Below are 19,920 nucleotides of genomic sequence, written 5' to 3'. Positions count from 1 at the left end.
AGGGCATTGAAGATGAAACGTGGCTGTGTCTTTCAGCATGACAATGATCCCAAACACACCGCCCGGGCAATGAAGGAGTGGCTTCGTAAGAAGCATTTCAAGGTCCTGGAGTGGCCTAGCCAGTCTCCAGATCTCAACCCCATAGAAAATCTTTGGAGGGAGTTGAAAGTCCGTGTTGCCCAGCAACAGCCCCGAAACATCACTGCTCTAGAGGAGATCTGCATGGAGGAATGGGCCAAAATACCAGCAACAGTGTGTGAAAACGTTGTGAAGACTTACAGAAAACGTTTGACCTCTGTCATTGCCAACAAAGGGTATATAACAAAGTATTGAGATAAACTTTTGTTATTGACCAAATACTTATTTTCCACCATACTTTGCAAATAAATTCATTAAAAATCCTACAATGTGATTTTCTGGATTTTTTTTCTCATTTTGTCTATCATAGTTGAAGTGTACCTATGATGAAAATTACAGGCCTCTCTCATCTTTTAAGTGGGAGAACTTGCACAATTGGTGGCTGACTAAATACTTTTTTGCCCCACTGTAGATGGCCTACATGTCAAGAGACGGGGGTGCTGTTTCACTCACTCGGATGCTTTCTCCTGTGAGATACAATCAGGCTCTTGTGAATTTAAGACAAGTAATGAAACACAGAGAGACAAAATATATATCATTTTATATATATTTCTTGGTAATTATTTTGGGGAAGCCTGGCTTCTCTTGGCACCATGAATACACTGATTGCAACTACTGTGAAACCCCGCCATTCAGTTTCAACACCATGATTTAATAGCAATACACGCACAAGCATTAGTGAGAGCGAAGACAAGGAAGGTGTGCAGCAATGTATGGTCCATTTAAAAGGAAAATTGTCAGGCAGTTGGGAATGTGGGACCATTAAAGCCAATCCTGGTTCAACCAAGTAAAGTACTGGGGTATAATCCTTACTCCAAACAGTTGCAAAACGTTTGCAACGTAAACTAGTGTTTGTATTGGACAGGTCCAGCAAACAGGGAGGGTCCTACCTAAATCTGTCCAATAGAAAAATAATGTTTTGTAACTGTTTGGAGTAGCCTAAGGATAACAACCCACGCATGCACTGACAGTCAACTCAACTATTATAACGTCACTTCCCCCGAAAATACCCTTGTCCAATAGAACTACACGAACCCCGAAAGAATATGCAATTGTTTTTGATGTGATTCCAATGTTTTTTTTAAATATTGCTTTTATTCCTCTGTGGTTGATGTAAGTAACATAGATTTACATTAAAATATATTCATTGCAATATTAACATCAAATATAAATGTAGTAATAAACAGATTAGGAATATTGTTTGTGATACTACATTTCCCTCGGGAACGATTTTTTTGGCCGAATACCTGTGAAACACGCCATGGAAAGATTCAAGCTGAATATTCTGTGGAATGGAGAAGGAGTCCATTTAGCATTTGTTTTTTTGTGCCTGTATTTATCGTAGAATGTTTTGGATTGACATACAGAATTTTGTTACAAAGAAAACAGGACAAGTTGTACAATTTAATGGTTTTGATAATGATTTATTTCAGAAAATCTGATATTGATAAAATTGTAGTACATTTAATTCAACTGCTAATAATATTAGTTTGTTTAGGATTCCTAGCAATATAAATAGTTTGTATATATAAATGTGTGCAAAACATTTTTTACGACACCCCCCACATATTTCCATGTGCGCTCTTCCAACCCCGTCTATTGGTTGCCGGAGTTGTCACAAGTGAACACAGGTGACCTGGGACGCGCCAAGCCCCGCTGACAACATCACAGCCAGCGGAAATAAAAATAATTAGCAGCTGGAGTGCCAGTGGAGTGTATCATCCAGTTTTCTGAAATTATTAATGACACATAATGCCTTTTTTTTGTTGCGTAGTTTGTGTTTGAGGATACGAGCGATTCCACTGACCGCATTGGAGCGCACTGGTGGAAGACCCACGTAGTTTCCAGAACCTGCACTCCCAACTTCGTATCATCTGACCTTCAGAGCGTGTAAGTAATATACCACCGATTAACTTCTGCGAACCGTAAATCGCCATGGGACAACTCTGGAAAACTAACTAGGTTATTTTTTTTTATATTAAAGTAGCTGATCATGCATTGTGCGCCATAGTTTGCACTTTGGAAATCGATTTCACGGTCATTCAGCTCCAGCGTTCACGGACTGCTGGATAAAAAGGTTTGGGTTTTTACCATTTTAAGTGTCTTTTGACATTTTTAATTCATGTTTTGCCTAATAATTAACGATATAGGCTAGGTAATTGCATTAATAAACAGTTTAGGTTAAATCATTGTATTTGTTGGATATGAGTTGGTAGTCAGCACATCCTTTTCCTAAAACATTGACAGCTACAAACATGTTATAAATATTTATGCTATGTTTGTGCACTTTTTTAAATCTCTGAACTGTCAAATGCAATTTCCTACCCTGATGACTTTGCCATTTATGACCAACCTCTGGTTTCCGTGGACATATGGTTGATGACACTCTATCCAGAGCTATGCCGCTGCTATGTATAAACCGTGTTTGTGATACCCCGATACATCTCTTATATAAGGATAACTTTGCTGGAAAGCAGGGCGCTGGGGGCCAAACAGAGCCTAGCAAGCAGGCTGGTCTCACTAGACGTAACCATAGTAGGGTGTCCGATCAAAAACGCATATATAGACTAATGGGTAAAGTAATGCTCCTCCTCTAAGAAAACAATGGTCCAAACCTCATGTCTCTGTCATCTGTTCAAATGTTATTCGAGTTCTTACCTTTGTAGGATGGCCAAGAGTACAGCCTGGTGTCATAGACTATACATAACATAGTAAACGTAAATACAGCAAATTCAAAATAGTCTTTTTTTTAAATTTAACCTTTTGTTAGGTTAAATAATCTTAACCCCAGAAACAGCTGGGGTTAACTTTAGAACCCAGTTCCTACATTTGAATATAAAAATGGATTTTATCAAACAAAACTATGCTACATTTTATCTCTGGGAGCCTCAGGATGACAAAACAGATTACTGAATGTAAGTACATTATTTACCTTCAGTGGTGAAAGTATCAAACCATTTTTTTTTGTGTGTGTAGTCTCCTCAAACAATAGCATAGTTTTTAGATTATCTGACAGTACCATCCTATTGTTAACCCTAACACCTTAACCCCTAGCCTAGCTAACGTTAGCCACCTAGCTAATGTTAGAATTAGCCACAGCAAATTGGAATGCATAACACATCAAATGTGTTGCAAGTTTGTAACATATCATACAAAACAAGTGATGTGCACCACAAAATAATACATGCATAGTGGTTTGTGTCCCAGATTTTCATTTACTATGTTGCGTCTACCAGTGAATCCAGGTTTCAGGAGCGAGATGGCACTGTCAAGGCCATGCGCTACTTGGCGGTACCTGTATTTTTCCTTCGTAGCTTGTCCCCCAACTTCTTTTTAGGGTGTTTTCACATATAATCCTCTTTCAAAAGAGCTGATCTCAGTCCTCTTTAAAGTCAACTCTGGGGTAAAAAAAAGAGCAAATTAACTCTGTCCTCTTTGTATTCATACTGCCTTTGAATTTGCCTTTGCCTTTGAGGACTCAACTCTTTTGCCAGTTCACTTCAGCTATTTTGTGGTCCGAGTCCTCTTTGTATTTACATTGTTATGTTTAGAAAGGAACAAATATTTTTTTCCAACATTCACAAAGTGAGAGAGCGAGAGAGACTCCATCATTCACCTCTCTGTAGTCCAGGGTTTGACTGCAAGAAGCCCAAACGGATATCATTATTTCACTAAAACACAATTTCAAACCTTGCTTACAATTTAACATTTTTTTATGTCCAACAATGAAAATAAAATAATGAAAAACATTATTTTTGCTCAGAAAACATGGGGGGGCCAAATAAAACCACCTGCGGGCTGAAGGTTGGGGAACCCTGGTGTAGTTCATACTAGGCCTATATGCACTAAATAATAATAATAAACTGGGTGGTTCGAGCCCTGAATGCTGATTGGCTGACAGCAGTGGTATATCAGACTGTATACACCGGGTATGATAAAGCATTTATTTTTACTGCTCTAATTACGTTGGTAACCAGTTTTATAAAAGAAATAAGGCACCTCGTGGGTTTGTGGTATATGGCCAATATACCACGGCTAAGGGCTGTATCCAGGCATTCCGCGTTGCACATAAGAATGGCCCTTACCCGTGGTATATTGGCCATATAACACACCCTCTTGGGCCTTATTGCGTAAGCATATTTTTTACATGTTATAACACACAGTGGGAAACTGAGTTCTGTTGCCTGACCCTCACCATTTAAGACAATAGGGTTCAAATGTAATTTGGTTAGGCCTGGTCTATTGTCCATCTCACTAAGTCCTGACTACATACCACTGACACTTCTATTTTAGAGAATCTCCCATTCCCACCCTGACTCAACTACTTTCACTATTGGGTGATTCCATTACATTTGCATGCAAAATCACAATTTTAATGTCTTGGTTGTGTTTCTGAGGACGCATGAGTATATGTAAACTTCTGACCCACTGGGAATGTGATGAAATAAATAAAAGCTGAAATAAATCCTTCTATTATTCTGACATTTCACATTCCCAGGTGGCGCAGTGGTCTAGGGCACTGCATCGCAGTGCTAGCTGTGCCACCCGAGCCCGTACGGGAGTTGTGACAATGAGACAAGATGGTAACTACTAATTGGATACTACGAAAAAGGGGGTAAAAAATAAATCTAAACTTGTGGTCAATCACATTTTGTAAATGGCAGAAGGCACCACAAGAAAGCGTACTTTAGTACTGCATAATTACATATAGTGTACAAGACCAGGCACCCTAACATATACAGTTGATGTCAGAAGTTTACATACACCAAATACATTTTCACAATTCCTGACATTTAATCCTAGTAAAAATTCCCTGTCAGTTAGGATCACCACTTTATTTTAAGAATGTGAAATGTCAGAATAATAGTAGAGTGATTTATTTCAGATTTGATTTCTTTCCTCACATTCTCAGTGGGTCAGAAGTTTACATACACTCTATCAGTATTTGGTAGCATTGCCTTTAAATTGTTAAACTTGGGTCAAACGTTTTAGGTAGCCTTCCACAAGCTTCCCACAATAATTTGGGTTCATTTCTGCCCATTCCTCCTGACAGAGCTGGTGTAACTGAGTCAGGTTTGTAGGCCTCCTTGCTCGCACACTTTTTTTCAGTTCTGCCCACAAATTGTCTATAGGATTGAGGTCAGGGCTTTGTGATGGCCACTCTAATACCTTGACTCTGTTGTCCTGAAGCCATTTTGCCACAACTTTGGAAGTATGCTTGTGGTCATTGTCCATTTCAAAGACCCATTTGCGATCAGGCTTTAACTTCCTGACTGTCTTGATGTTGCTTCAATATATCCACATCATTTTCTTTCCTCGTGATGCCATCTATTTTGTGAAGTGCACCAGTCCCTCCTGCAGCAAAGCACACCCACAACATGATGCTGCCACCCATGTTCCTCACGGTTGGGATGGTGTTCTTCGGCTTGCAAACCTCCCCTTTTCCCTCCTAACATAACGATGGTCATTCTGGCCAAACAGTTCTATTTTTGTTTCATCAGACCAGAGGAAATTTCACCAGAAAGTACGATCTTTGTGCAGTTGCAAACCGTAGTTTGGCTTTTTTATGGCGGTTTTGGAGCAGTGGCTTCTTCCTTGCTGAGCGGCCTATCAGGTTGTCGATATAGGACTCATTTTACTGTGGATATAGATACTTTTGTGCCTGTTTCCTCCAGCATCTTCAAGGTCCTTTGCTGCTGTTCTGGGATTGATTTGCACTTTTCACACCAAAGTACGTTCATCTCTAGGAGACAGAACGCATCTCCTCCCTGAGCGGTATGATGGCTGCATGGTCCCATGGTGTTTATACTTGCGTACTATTTTTTGCACAGATGAACGTGGTACCTTCAGGCGTTTAGAAATTGCTCCCAAGGATGAACCAGACTTGTGGAGGTCTACCAATTTTTTTTTTTCTTCTGAGGTCTTAGCTGATTTCTATTGATTTTCCCATGATGTCAAGCAAAGAGGCACTGGGTTTGAAGGTAGGCCTTGAAATGCATCCACAGATAAATCTCCAATTGTCTCAAATGTCAATTAGCCTATCAGAAGCTTCTAAAGCCATGACATCATTTTCTGGAGTTTTCCAAGCTGTTTAAAGGCACAGTCAACTTAGTGTATGTAAACTTCTGACCCCCTGGGATTGTGAAATAATTTCTCTGTAAACAATTGTGGGAAAAATTACTTGTGTCATACGCAAAGTAGTTGTCCTAACCGACTTGCCAAAACTATAGTTTGTTAACAAGAAATTTGTGGAGTGGTTGAAAAACGGGTTTTAATGACTCAAGTCTATGTAAACTTCAGTCTTCAACTGTGTGTGTGTGTGTGTGTATATATGCATGTACGGTAGTAATGTTATATATATATTACTACCGTTCAACAGTTTGGGGTCACTTAGACATTTCCTTGTTTTTGAGAGAATCTCAAAGAGTCCCTTTAAAATACATCGAATTGATCAGTAATAGAGTGGAAACATGGCAGCTTTTTAATGGAAGATCTACATAGGTGTACAGAGGGCCATTATCAGCAACCATCACTCCTGTGTTCCAGTGGCACGTTGTGTTCGCTATTCCAAGTTTATCATTTTAAAAGGCTAATTGATCATTAGGAAACCATTTTGCAATTATGTTAGCACAGCTGAAAACTGTTGTGGTGATTTTAAAGAAGCAATAAAACTGGCCTTCTTTAGACTATCTGGAGCATCACCATTTGTGGTGGGTTCGATTATAGCCTCAAAATGGCCAGAAACAAAGACCTGAAACTCGTCAGTCTATTCTTGTTTTGAGAAATGAAGGCTATTCCATGTGAGAAATTACCAAGAAACTGAAGATCTGGTACAACACGGTGTACCAGGGAGTGGTACACAGAGGGAAATAAAAAATCTTTGAAATTGTTGCCAATTATTTATATTGTTGTTCTCTCTCAAGGATAATTATGAACATGGTTTCATTTGTAAATGACTAACTTGATTTGTGCTCAGGTTGACTTCTACACAGAATCGCCCTATTAGACATTTCTGAGAAATAGCCTGTATGACCTCAAAGCAACCTTTTCACATGTATTCATGACCTTCATATGGACAATGCTCAATGTCAGCAGGCGTTCCACAACTAAAGTTCCAAGCATACAGACTTTGTTTGTAAACAAAGTCTGTATGTAGATGTTAAATTGTTCTGACTCTAACTACAGTAAATTATGTATTTGTATATCAAATATGAATTTCTACAGGTCAACAGCAGAAATATTAGTCTTCTGGCCTGTTCAGTGAATTGTGATATGGAGAACATACAGTAGAATTGACCCATATTGTCTGTAGCACAACAGCTAAGCACTATTTGAGGAATGTGGATGGATGGGCCGTTGTAAAAAGCAATGGTGGGATGTCTGTCTGCCCCCCCCACTCCCTGTACTTCTATACAGGTTGTGGTATCGTCGTACCATCGTTCTCTCATCCTCCGCTTTACAATATTACCAGCTTATTACACAAGGGGGCGCCAGAGAAATGCAAAAAAGACCATTGGTTGTCGCTTGCCACAAAGCTAACAAAATTAGCACAAGTAACAGTGAATTTCCATGGAGGCTGCTAGCTAAATATGCTAACGATTGCACATGAAAAAAAATGAATTGCAAAGACCGGTAATCTAGCTCGTAAAGTCATACATAGGTAGGAGCTACCGAATGTCATTTCTGGTGAGTTTGGACATTTACAAGTTAATGTGATCATGGTGTAAATGAACAAAGTTTGAATGTATTCGTGTCTGAAGGAAGAACAGTACTGGCTCTGGATTCTAGTCGCTACGGCTCTGGGAAAAGATTGGGGAGGATCAGACTGCCCAGAATGGAGAGGAGAAAAAAACACGAGGAAATCAAAAGATGTCAGTGACAGCTGTATAGAACTCAACCAAAGGACTTTGACTGAACAAACACGGCAGAAAGCTACTTACATCTATTGCAGCTTAAAGATTAAATTCGCTGTTAGAACCTTTTGTAGGAGCATCGTTAAATCTCAGAGCTGGTTCCCAAAACCATCGTTATTAACATTGCACTTAAATTATGAGCATTTAACGCTTGCCTAAGGTCACTCGTAGAACATCTAAGTGCTTGGTTAGATACATTTTTGCCCTCCCACGTCGTTTTCTAGTCTACTCAGATATCTGCTAAACATTGAATCACATGGTTTATCCATCGTTGTGACCACCGCTAACTTCAGAACAAAGTTGACTACAATTGATACAAGCAAGCGACGTATAAAAAGTGATGACTTCATTAAAATATAAACTGTAGGCTATGTCAATCATATTGAAATACATTTAGTATTCAACAGAGTTGTATTTTGCTACAGACTTAATTTAACTTACAGTCTATAATTTGTCTCTATATATTTCAAGATGTGTTGCCTAGAGTGCACAATGATTTTTTTATTGGGTAAGCATTAGAATAAGAATAACCTCAATATTTGCAGATGTAGGTGGCAATATCTCTCTAGCCGCTGATGCGTTGTGTAGGAGCTGATCCGTCATCAGTATTGTGAAATAATGTAAATGTTAAGGTAATATGGAGAAAGCTGATCCAAGAGCAGCACTCCCTTTCTTTCGATCCTATCAGTATCGACGCATGCTCCAATGACTCACTGAGCGACCGTTCTCTCTGCGTGGTGTTTTGGGAAACTTATGTTTCATCTTAAGCAGTTGTAGGAAAGATGCATCGTTAAAACACGAATAAGCCTAGTTCCATCGCTATCTGGGAACCAGACCATTCACAGCTACAGTGCATTCGGAAAGTATTCAGAACCCTTGACTTTTAAATATTTGAGTACGTTACAGCCTTATTCTAAAATGGATTTAAATTAGTTTTCTTCCCTCACCAATCTACACTTCGCCCCCATAATGAATAAATGAAATCACATTTTAAACAAGGATTCAGACCCTTTACTCAGCAGTTTGAAGCACGTCTGGTTGCGATTACAGCCTCGAATCTTCTTGGGTATGACGCTACAAGCTTGGCACACCTGCATTTGGGGAGTTTCTCCCACTTTTCTCTGCACATCCTCTTGTTCGATCGGGTTCAAGTCCGGGCTGGGCCACTCAGGGACATTCAGAGACTTGTCCCAAAGCCACGCCTGTGTTGTCTTGGCTGTGTGCTAGGGACGTTGTCCTGTTGAAAGGTGAACCTTTGCCCCAGACTGAGGTCCTGAGTGTTCTGGAGCAGGTTTTCATCAAGGACCTCTCTACTTTGCGCCGTTCATCTTTCCCTCGATCCTGAATACTTCCCGTCCCTACCGCTGAAAAATATCCCCACAGCATGCCTCCACCATACTTCATCTTAGAGTTGGTGCAAGGTTTCCTCCAGACATGATGCTGCCTCCACCATACTTCACCGTAGGGATGGTGCCAGGTTTCCTCCAGACATGATGCTGCCTCCACCATACTTCACCATAGGGATGGTGCCAGGTTTCCTCCAGACATGATGCTGCCTCCACCATACTTCACCGTAAGGATGGTGCCAGGTTTCCTCCAGACATGATGCTGCCTCCACCATACTTCATCTTAGAGTTGGTGCCAGGTTTCCTCCAGACGTGATGCTGCCTCCACCATACTTCATCTTAGGGTTGGTGCCAGGTTTCCTCCAGACGTGATGCTGCCTCCACCATACTTCATCTTAGGGTTGGTGCCAGGTTTCCTCCAGACGTGATGCTTGGCATTCAGGCCAAAGAGTTCAATCTTGCTTTCTTCAGACCAGAGAATCCAAGGAAGCAGCTGCTCTTCCTGTGGTCCAGCAAAATTAATGCAGTTTGAAAATATTGTAATGTTTTTTAAATTGTACAGACTTTGTGCCCTCTGGCCCCTACTCCACCACTACTATATATATATATATATCTATATCTATATCTATATCTATATCTATCTATATATATATATATATATATATCTCTATCAGTACAAAATCCACGTGTGTAAGCATGTGTCTGTGCCTATGTTTGTTGCTTCACAGTCCCCACTGTTCCATAAGGTGTTTTTTAATCTTTTTAAAAGCTAATTTTAATGCTTGCATGAGGTAAGTACCCGAGGTGAGGTAAGTTAAGTACGGTCCAGAAAAACACTGAACCACTGCTACGCTAACTTCTGCGACGCATACAAGGCCCTCCCTTTGGCAAATCCAACCACGACTCCATCTTGCTCGTACTGTCCTATAGGCAGAAACTCGATCAGGATGTACCCATGACTAGAACCATTCAATGCTGGTCTGACCAATCGGAATCCACGCTTCAAGATAGTTTTGATCACGTGGACTGGAATATGTTCTTGGGAAGCCTCAGACAATGACAACCATTTATACGCTGACTCAGTGAGTGAGTTTATTAGGAAGTGCATTGGAGATGTTGTACCCAACCAGAAACTGTGGATAGAAGGCGGCATTTGTGCAAAACTGAAAGCGCGAACCACCGCATTCAACCATGGAAAGAGGTCGGGGAATATGGCTGAATATAAACAGTGTAGTTATTCCCTCTGCTAGGCAATCAAACAAGCAATGTCAGTGTAGGATCAAAATGGAGACTCAATTTAATGGCCCGGACTCGAGACGTATGTGGCAGGGTCTACAGGCAATTACAGACTACAAAAAGACAACCAGACACGTCATGGACACTGACGTCTTGCTTCCAGACAAGCTAAACCCCTTTGTCTGCTTTGAGGATAACAACCACTGACGCGACCCGCTACCAAGACAATTAAATGTGTTAACCTTCGCAAGGCTGCTGGCACAGACAGCATCCCTATCTGCGTCCTCAGCGCATGCGCGGACCAGCTGGCTGGTGTGTTTACGGACATATTCATTCGCTCCCTATCCCAGTCTGCTGTCCCCACATGCTTCAAGATGGCCACCATTGTTCCTGTACCAAAGAAGGCATAGATGCCTGAACTAAATGACTATCGCCCCGTAGCACTCACTTCTGTCATCATGAAGTGCTTTGAGAGACTTGTCAAGGATCATATCACCGCCACCAACTTGTGTTTGCATACTGCCCCAACGGGTCCACAGACAATGTAATCGCCATCACACTGCCCTATCCCATCTGGACAAGAGGAATGCCTATGGAAGAATGCTGTTCATTGACTAAACTCAGTATTCAACACCATAGTATCCTCCAAGCTCATTAAGCTTAAGGTGCTGGGTCTCAACCCGCCCTGTGCAATTGGGTCCTGGCCTTTCTGACGGGCCGCCCCCAGGTGGTGAAGGTAGGAAACATCCACTTTGCTGATCCTCAACACTTTGGCCCCACACGGGTGCGTGCTCAGTCCCGTCCTGTATTCCCTGGTCACCCATGACTGCGTGGCCATGCACACAGGAGGCTGAAGAAATTTGACTTGTCACCTAAATCCTTCTCAGATGCACAATCGAGAGCATCCTGTCGGGCTGTATCACCGCCTGCTATGTCAACTGCTCCACCCACAACCGTAAGGCTCTCCAGATGGTAGTGAGGTCTGCACAACGCATCACCGAGGGCAAACTACCTGCCCTCCAGGACACCTACAGCACCTAATGTCACAGGAAGGTCAAAAAGATCATCAAGGACAACAACCACCTGAGCCACAGCCTGCTACCATCACCCCGCTACCATCCAGAAGGCGAGGTCAGTACAGGTGCATCAAAGCTGGGACAGACACTGAACTGCTTTTCTCTAGTCCATCAGACTGCTAAACCAACACTTGCTAAACAACCAACACTAACACAGAGATGCTGCTTGCAACAAAGACCGAGGTTAAATGTTTTCTGTAAGTCTTCACAAGGTTTTCACACACTGTTGTTGGTATTTTGGCCCATTCCTCCATGCAGATCTCCTCTAGAGCAGTGATGTTTTGGGGCTGTTGCTTGGCAACACAGACTTTCAACTCCCTCCAAAGATTTTCTATGGGGTTGATCTGGAGACTGGCTAGGCCACTCCAGGACCTTGAAATGCTTCTTAAGAAGCCACTCCTTCGTTGCCCGGGCGGTTTGTTTGGGATAATTGTCATGCTGAAAGACCCAGCCACGTTTCATCTTAACCTCCTTCCATCAGCAAGGGAATTGTTCACTCAATCTCACGATACATGGCCCCATTCATTCTTTCCTTTACACAGATCAGTCGTCCTGGTCCCTTTGCAGAAAAACAGCCCCAAAGCATGATGTTTTCACCCCCATGCTTCACAGTAGGTATGGTGTTCTTTGGTTGCAACTGAGCATTCTTTGTCCTCCAAACACGAGTTGAATTTACCAAAAAGTTATATTTTGGTTTCATCTGACCATATGACATTCTCCCAATCTTCTGGATCATCCAAATGCTCTCTAGCAAACTTCAGATGGGCCTGGACATGTACTGGCTTAAACAGGGGGACACGTCTGGCACTGCAGGATTTGAGTCCCTGGCGGCGTAGTGTGTTACTGATGGTAGGCTTTGTTACTTTGGTCCCAGCTCTCTGCAGGTCATTCACTAGGTCCCCCCCCGTGCGGTTCTGGGATTTTTGCTCACCGATCTTGTGATCATTTTGACCCCACGGGGTGAGATCTTGCATGGAGCCCCAGATCGAGGGAGATTATCAGTGGTCTTGTATGGCTTCCATTTCTTAATAATTGCTCCCACAGTTGATTTCTTCAAACCAAGCTGCTTACCTATTGCAGATTCAGTCTTCCCAGCCTGGTGCAGGTCTACAATTCTGATTCTGGGGGCCTTTGACAGCTCTTTGGTCTTGGCCATAGTGGAGTTTGGAGTGTGACTGTTTGAGGTTGTGGACAGGTGTCTTTTATACTGATAACAAGTTCAAACAGGTACCATTAATACAGGTAACGAGTGGAGGACAGAGGAGCCTCTTAAAGAAGAAGTTATAGGTCTGTGAGAGCCAGAAATCTTGCTTGTTTGTAGGTGACCAAATACTTATTTTCCACCATAATTTGCAAATAAATTCATAAAAAATCCTACAATGTGATTTTTCTGGATTTATTTTGCTCATTTTGTCTGTCATAGTTGAAGTGTACCTATGATGAAAATTACAGGCCTCTCTCATCTTTTAAGTGGGAGAACTTGCACAATTGGTGGCTGAATAAATACGTTTTTGCCCCACTGTGTGTGTATGTACATATACATATATATATATATATATATATATATATAATCGTATTTAAAAAAAACTTGTCTCCCTTGATCCTAGGTCCTGGCAGTGTTGTGCAGACTCAGGACAACTTAGGTTTGGAGAAATACCCAGATTTAAAGAGGAGTCTGTAATTTTCTTTCTAATGATCATGATCTTTTCGTCAGAAGTTAATTAATTTATCACTGCTGAAGTGAAAGCCATCCTCTCTTGGGGAATGCTGCTTTTTAGTTAGCTTTGCGACAGTATCAAAAATGCATTTTGGATAATTGAGGAGAATAAGAACGTTGGATAAGAATGTTGGAAAAATAGGATGATCGTGCAGCAGTGAGGGCTCTTCGATACTGCATGGTACTGTCTTTCCAAGCTAATCAGAAGACTTCCAGTTTGGTGGAGCGCCATTTCCATTCAAGTTTTCTGGAAGTTTGATTCAGGGCTCGGGTATTTTGATTTTTGTATTCTGATGTCCTTGGGTAGGTGGGAGGGAGTCTGGAAGGGCATCTAGGAATATTTGTGTTGTCTGTGAATTTATAGCACGGCTTTTGATGATCCTTGGTTGGGGTCTGAGGAGATTATTTGTTGCGATTACAAACATTATAAAATGGTGGTCCGATAGTCCAGGATTATGAGGAAAAACATTTTAGATCCACAATATTTATTCCACGGGACAAAACTAGGTCCAGAGTATGACAGTGAGTAGGTCCGGAGACACGTTGGACAAAACCCACTGAGTCGATGATGGTTCCGAAAACCTTTTGGAGTGGGTCTGTTGACTTTTCCATGTGAATATTCATGTCACCAAAAATTGGAATATTATCTGCCATGACTACAAGGTCCAATGAGAATTCAGGGAACTAAGTGAGGAACGCTGTATGTGGCCCAGGAGGCCTGTAAACAGTAACTATAAAAAGTGATTGAGTAGGCTGCATAGATTTCATGACTAGAAGCTGAAGAGATAAATGCAGTCATATTTGTATTTTTCTTGTAAATTCAAATTTGCTATCGGAAGTCTTAGCAACACCACAGCTTTTGCTCGGGGGATCTGGTCACCTAGTGTAACCAGGAGGAGAGGCCTCATTTAACACAGTAAATTGATCAGGCTTAAGCCATGTTTCAGTCAGGCCAGTCACATCAAGATTATGATTAGTTCATTGACTAGAACTGCCTTGGAAGTGAGGGTTCTAACATTAAAAGTAGCCCCTTTTTTTTTTTTTGAGAAATCACAATCTCTTTCAATAATGACAGGAATGGAGGTCTTTATTCCAGTGAGATTGCTAGTTCAAACATCGCCATGTTTTTAGTTTTGCTCAACCTAGATCCGAGGCACAGACACGGTCTCAATGGGGATAGCTGAGCTGACTACACTGACTGCACTAGTGGCAATCTCATTGTGGAACTAGTGGAGTTAGAGCCAGCCTTGTCTATGTTCATAGATAAGATGAGAGCTAGGATGGAGTCCATCACTCCCCTGCAGTCCAGGCTTGGTCGTGTTTGTGGGTGAGTACCAAAAAGAGGGCCAATTATCTATAAATAATATATTTTTGGAGGGGCAGAAAACAGTTTACAGTGAGTGATTGAGTTGTGAGAGACTGCTGTAGTGTCTATCACTCCCCCTAACTGGGAGGGGGGCCAGAGACAATTACTTGATACCGACATCTTTCTAGCTGATTTACATGCTGAAGCTACAGTATGTTGCGCTTGGTGACCTCTGACTGTTTCATCCTAACATCGTTGGTGCCGACGTGGATAACAATATCCCTATACTCTCTACACACGCCAGTTTTAGCCTTAGCCAGCACCATCTTCAGATTAGCCTTAACGTCGGTAGCCCTGCCTCCGGTAAACGGTGTATGATCGCTGGGTGATTCTTTTTAAGTCTAATACTGCGGGTAATGGAGTCGCCAATGACTCTATTGAATTTGTCAAAGCTAATGGTGAGAGGCTTCGGCGTCTCAGACCCTGTAACGGGTGGAGGAGAGACCAGAGAAGGCTCGTCCTCTGACTCCGACCCGTTGCTTAATGGGGAAAACCAGTTTAAAGTTTCTGTCGGTTGAACATTCCTACAGCATTTTCTTCCAGAAGCCATGTGAAAATTGTCAGGCTGCGGGAACTGTGCGAGAGGATTTATACTACTATCTGTACTTATTGGTGGCACAGATGCTGTTTCATCCTTTCCTACACTTAAATTACCCTTGCCTAATGATTGCATCTGACGCTGGGCTTGCAGCACGGCTATCTTCACCATAAGTTCTCCTGGGGCTGCAGGTAGCCTAGTGGTTAGAGCGTTGGGCCAGTAACCGAAAGGTTGCTAGATCAAATCCCTGGGCTGGCAAGGTAAAAATCTGTTCTGCCCCTGAACAAGATAGGCTGTTGTAAATAAGAATTTATTCTTAAGACTTGCCTAGTTAAATAATATATTATGAGTACATCGACTGCAATTACAAGGTATACCTACTTAGCTTCGGCTGGTGGAGGTCTTTATAGAACCATGTCCGGGGTGGAACATTTTTAAATATATAGAACGGTAATTAAAAAGTAAAAACCGTGAAGTTGGCAGGTAGCTAAGTAACGTTAGCAACAGTAGACTGAGTGGTTTCGTTCCATTACGTCAAGGTTAATTCCATTCCCTTGACGAGACTCAAAGCTAGTAGCCTCATGAGGCTGAAGAAATTCGGCTTGTCATCAAAAGCACTCACAAACTTCTACAGATGCACAATCGAGAGCATCCTGTCGGGCTGTATCACCGCCTGGTACGGCAACTGCTCCGCCCACAACCGTAAGGCTCTCCAGAGGGTAGTGAGGTCTACACAACGCATCAACGGGGGCAAACTACTTGCCCTCCAGGACACCTACACCACCCGATGTTACAGGAGGGCCATAAAGATCATCAAGGACAACAACCACCCGAGCCACTGCCTGTTCACCCCGCTATCATCCAGAAGGCGAGGTCAGTACAGGTGCATCAAAGCTGGGACCGAGAGACTGAAAAACAGCTTCTATCTCAAGGCCATCAGACTGTTAAACAGCCACCACTAACATTGAGTGGCTGCTGCCAACACACTGACTCAACTCCAGCCACTTTAATAATGGGAATTGATGGGAAATGATGTAAAATATATCACTAGCCACTTTAAACAATGCTACCTAATATAATGTTTACATACCCTACATTATTCATCTCATACGTATATACTGTACTCTATCATCTACTGCATCCTTATGTAATACATGTATCACTAGCCACTATGCCACTTTGTTTACATACTCATCTCATATGTATATACTGCACTCAATACCATCTACTGTATCTTGCCTATGCCGCTCTGTACCATCACTCAATCATATATCCTTATGTACATATTCTTTATCCCCTTACACTTGTGTCTATAAGGTAGTAGTTTTGGAATTGTTAGCTAGATTACTTGTTGGTTATTACTGCATTGTCGGAACTAGAAGCACAAGCATTTCGCTACACTCGCATTAACATCTGCTAACCATGTGTATGTGACAAATAAAATTTGATATGAGCTAGCTTGTGTGTGTCTTTGGAGTGCATGACTTTGTCTGTGCCATAGGTCATGAATTAGGAAAATCTATATTGCTAATGACATATGAGAGGAGACTATTATTATTATTATTATTATTATTATTGCTAGCCCTTTCTTTGTAATATTGGAATTAAGATATTGAATTACTGTCTGATCGTAGATCCTTAATATGATTTAGTTATAAAACCATTGAGTTAAATCTGTCCGCACAGCCACTTACCTGCTGACATAGGGACCAGGCAGTTGTTTGTGTGCGTGTCCCTACATTCAGTTTGTGTAGTTGGTGCCAGTGCTCTACTTAGTCAGTTTCTCTAGTTTGGGCCTTTTTCTGTTAATGTGCAACCTGATCTGGTTTCCCCTTTTCTCTCTCTCTCTCTCTCGCGCCCTCTCTCTCAAAACAAAATGCAGCTGCAGTACACCAACTACCCCTGGAAGATTAAGTTCACGGTAGGTTACAGGCTATTGGGGACATTGTTTGGTAAACTAGAATAGACCATGTTAACTGATGCACGGTTAGATTTCTCATCATTTCAACATGGCCTATCACTAGAAGTATCAGTTACACATGTTTCTGTTAACAGCTTCCATTTCCTTAGAAAGGGGTGTGTCAGTAAGACTACCAGACGGGCTTGTTCCAGTGCTCATGTGGCTGTATCCTGTGTGTTTTTCTGTATTTTCAGGCTACTTGGATTAGTGTCTACATGGAAGTGGTGGTGACAGGGTTAATTTACTACAGGTAAACACAGGCATCTAGAGATGGGGTCAGTGGTGCCTGTAATCAGATGAGAAAGCAGCCGGTTGTGTGTGTACACGCCCTGCCCTGGTTCCTAGAAGTCTGGTATGGGCAATTCCACAGTAACGGACTTATGCTTTGACTCAGTTTCACTTGTAAATTGTTTGGTATCCACTTTAATTTTATTTCAAAGTTGAACAAACATTGCAACTCTATAAACAAGGACTACTTTGAAACATTTATACAGAAAATGGCACAAAAACACATTTGCTTTGAGAATTGTGCTGATGCAAATTTGCTAACGGAATTAAATTCTCTTTTTTTATGTGACCACGGTTTCAAGAAAGCTGTTAAAAATGGGAGCAGATACTGTATTTAAGATTTGAAAGATCTCTGCAGAAAGAATGAGGTATCAGCTATGACATTACACACAGAGTTTGAAATTATTATCTTTTGGTTATTGAACTATAGTAGGTGAAGTGGATTTACATCCAGTAATGAATTATGCTAATGGTATTGCATCATGGGTCCCTGATCTGTACTATACAGAAATGCACAATTATGGATTTCATATTTTCTTCTTGGTGATCCTGACTAGGTACACAAAGGTATAAATATGCAATATCCTTCTTTTGCATATTTGGGTATTATTCTACACACTGGCTATTACCACTGGTTGGTCCGAAACAGACCAAATCTGAACCAATCGTAGAAGTCTGTTTCACTTTACAGCACATTATCGTAAAGTAGATATTTTCAGAATGGACACTACTTCTCTTTACTGTGCTGTACTTTTCTTTACTGTTCTGTACTGTCCAAACTTGTGAAACATAAGTATTTCTCTACACTTGTGTTATCTGCTAACCATGTTTATGTGACCAATAACAATTGATTTGACATGTCTATTTGGTTCAGATGTGGTCCGGCCAGGGTGGACTGACAAAAATGTCAACTACTTTTCAACGTCTGGTTTTCCGGTGCTCAGTGGGTGAGGATGCTGGTTACAGTAAATGGAAAGCGGGTAGGTGTCAGTAAGATACTGGAGAGGGGACATTTACTAGAGAGCGGGGTCGTCCAGACTCTTTTCAGTCTTGCTTTGACCACAGGAAGAGAAAGAAAACAGTTATAAACTGAACATAACGATATGCCAGTTGAAAGGAGGACAGTAGCAGGTGATCCAACTGCGGTTTGACTACTATAATTTCCAGTAATTGCAGTAATTCTGTTACAGATTTGAGTTTTAATCACTTCAAGTTTGTTTAAAGTTTATGAATAATTATCAGTAAAAACAGTAATTGGTCGGTGTACCACTACTTGTTACTTATGTGAACTTTCATGAATCCTTCAGCATGAGGGAGAGCGATTTAGAAACTATCTTAAATGGAAAATAGGATGGAAAATGGTTGGAAAATGTATATATGGCCAGTTTGTGTTTGTGCCTCTTGTGTTTTGATCAGCTTATACATATGACCAAAGGATCAGGGTTGGTGTTCTGTTAAAGAAAACAACATTCATAAATGGAGTGTTATGCAGCCCTTATGCACCAACTCCTCTGTAAAGTACAAATTTAACAGGGGACATGAATAGCTATGTTAGCCAAATGATGCCACGTACAGAGAGAAGTACAAATTTAACAGGGGACATGAATAGCTATGTTAGCCAAATGATGCCACGTACAGAGAGAAGTACAAATTTAACAGGGGACATGAATAGCTATGTTAGCCAAATGATGCCACGTACAGAGAGAAGTACAGTAATTAGCTAGCATGTACAGGATTCACAAATCAACAGATAAAAAGTTCATAAATGAATGAAATGCATAAATATCACCAATCTACTGGTAGAGGACTATAATATCAGTAATCTACTGGTAGAGGACTATAATATCAGTAATCTACTGGTAGAGGACTATAATATCAGTAATCTACTGGTAGAGGACTATAATATCAGTAATCTACTGGTAGAGGACTATAATATCAGTAATCTACTGGTAGAGGACTATAAATATCAGTAATCTATGTTAGCCAAATGATGCCACGTAGAGGACTATAATATCACTAATCTACTGGTAAAAAGTTCAGGACTATAATATCACTAATCTACTGGTAGAGGACTATAATATCACTAATCTACTGGTAGAGGACTATAATATCACTAATCTACTGGTAGAGGACTATAATATCACTAATCTACTGGTAGAGGACTATAATATCACTAATCTACTGGTAGAGGACTATAATATCACTAATCTACTGGTAGAGGACTATAATATCACTAATCTACTGGTAGAGGACTATAATATCACTAATCTACTGGTAGAGGACTATAATATCACTAATCTACTGGTAGAGGACTATAAATATCACCAATATACTGGTAGAGG

At 41.1% G+C, this 19,920-nt stretch overlaps 1 long non-coding RNA gene across 1 annotated transcript; it reads left to right on the top strand.

Annotated features, from left to right (window-relative positions):
• The first annotated feature begins 1,737 nt into the window (after positions 1-1,737).
• On the top strand, positions 1,738-19,488 carry LOC121846795. The gene is made up of 4 exons (XR_006083732.1): positions 1,738-2,028; positions 2,123-2,215; positions 17,213-17,251; positions 17,485-19,488. It is a non-coding gene; the product is annotated as an uncharacterized LOC121846795 (long non-coding RNA).
• Positions 19,489-19,920: the final 432 nt, after the last annotated feature.

Source organism: Oncorhynchus tshawytscha, linkage group LG07 (assembly GCF_018296145.1).
Source record: "Oncorhynchus tshawytscha isolate Ot180627B linkage group LG07, Otsh_v2.0, whole genome shotgun sequence".
Taxonomy (NCBI): Eukaryota; Metazoa; Chordata; class Actinopteri; order Salmoniformes; family Salmonidae; genus Oncorhynchus; species Oncorhynchus tshawytscha.
This window is presented reverse-complemented; position numbering and strand designations above follow the sequence as displayed.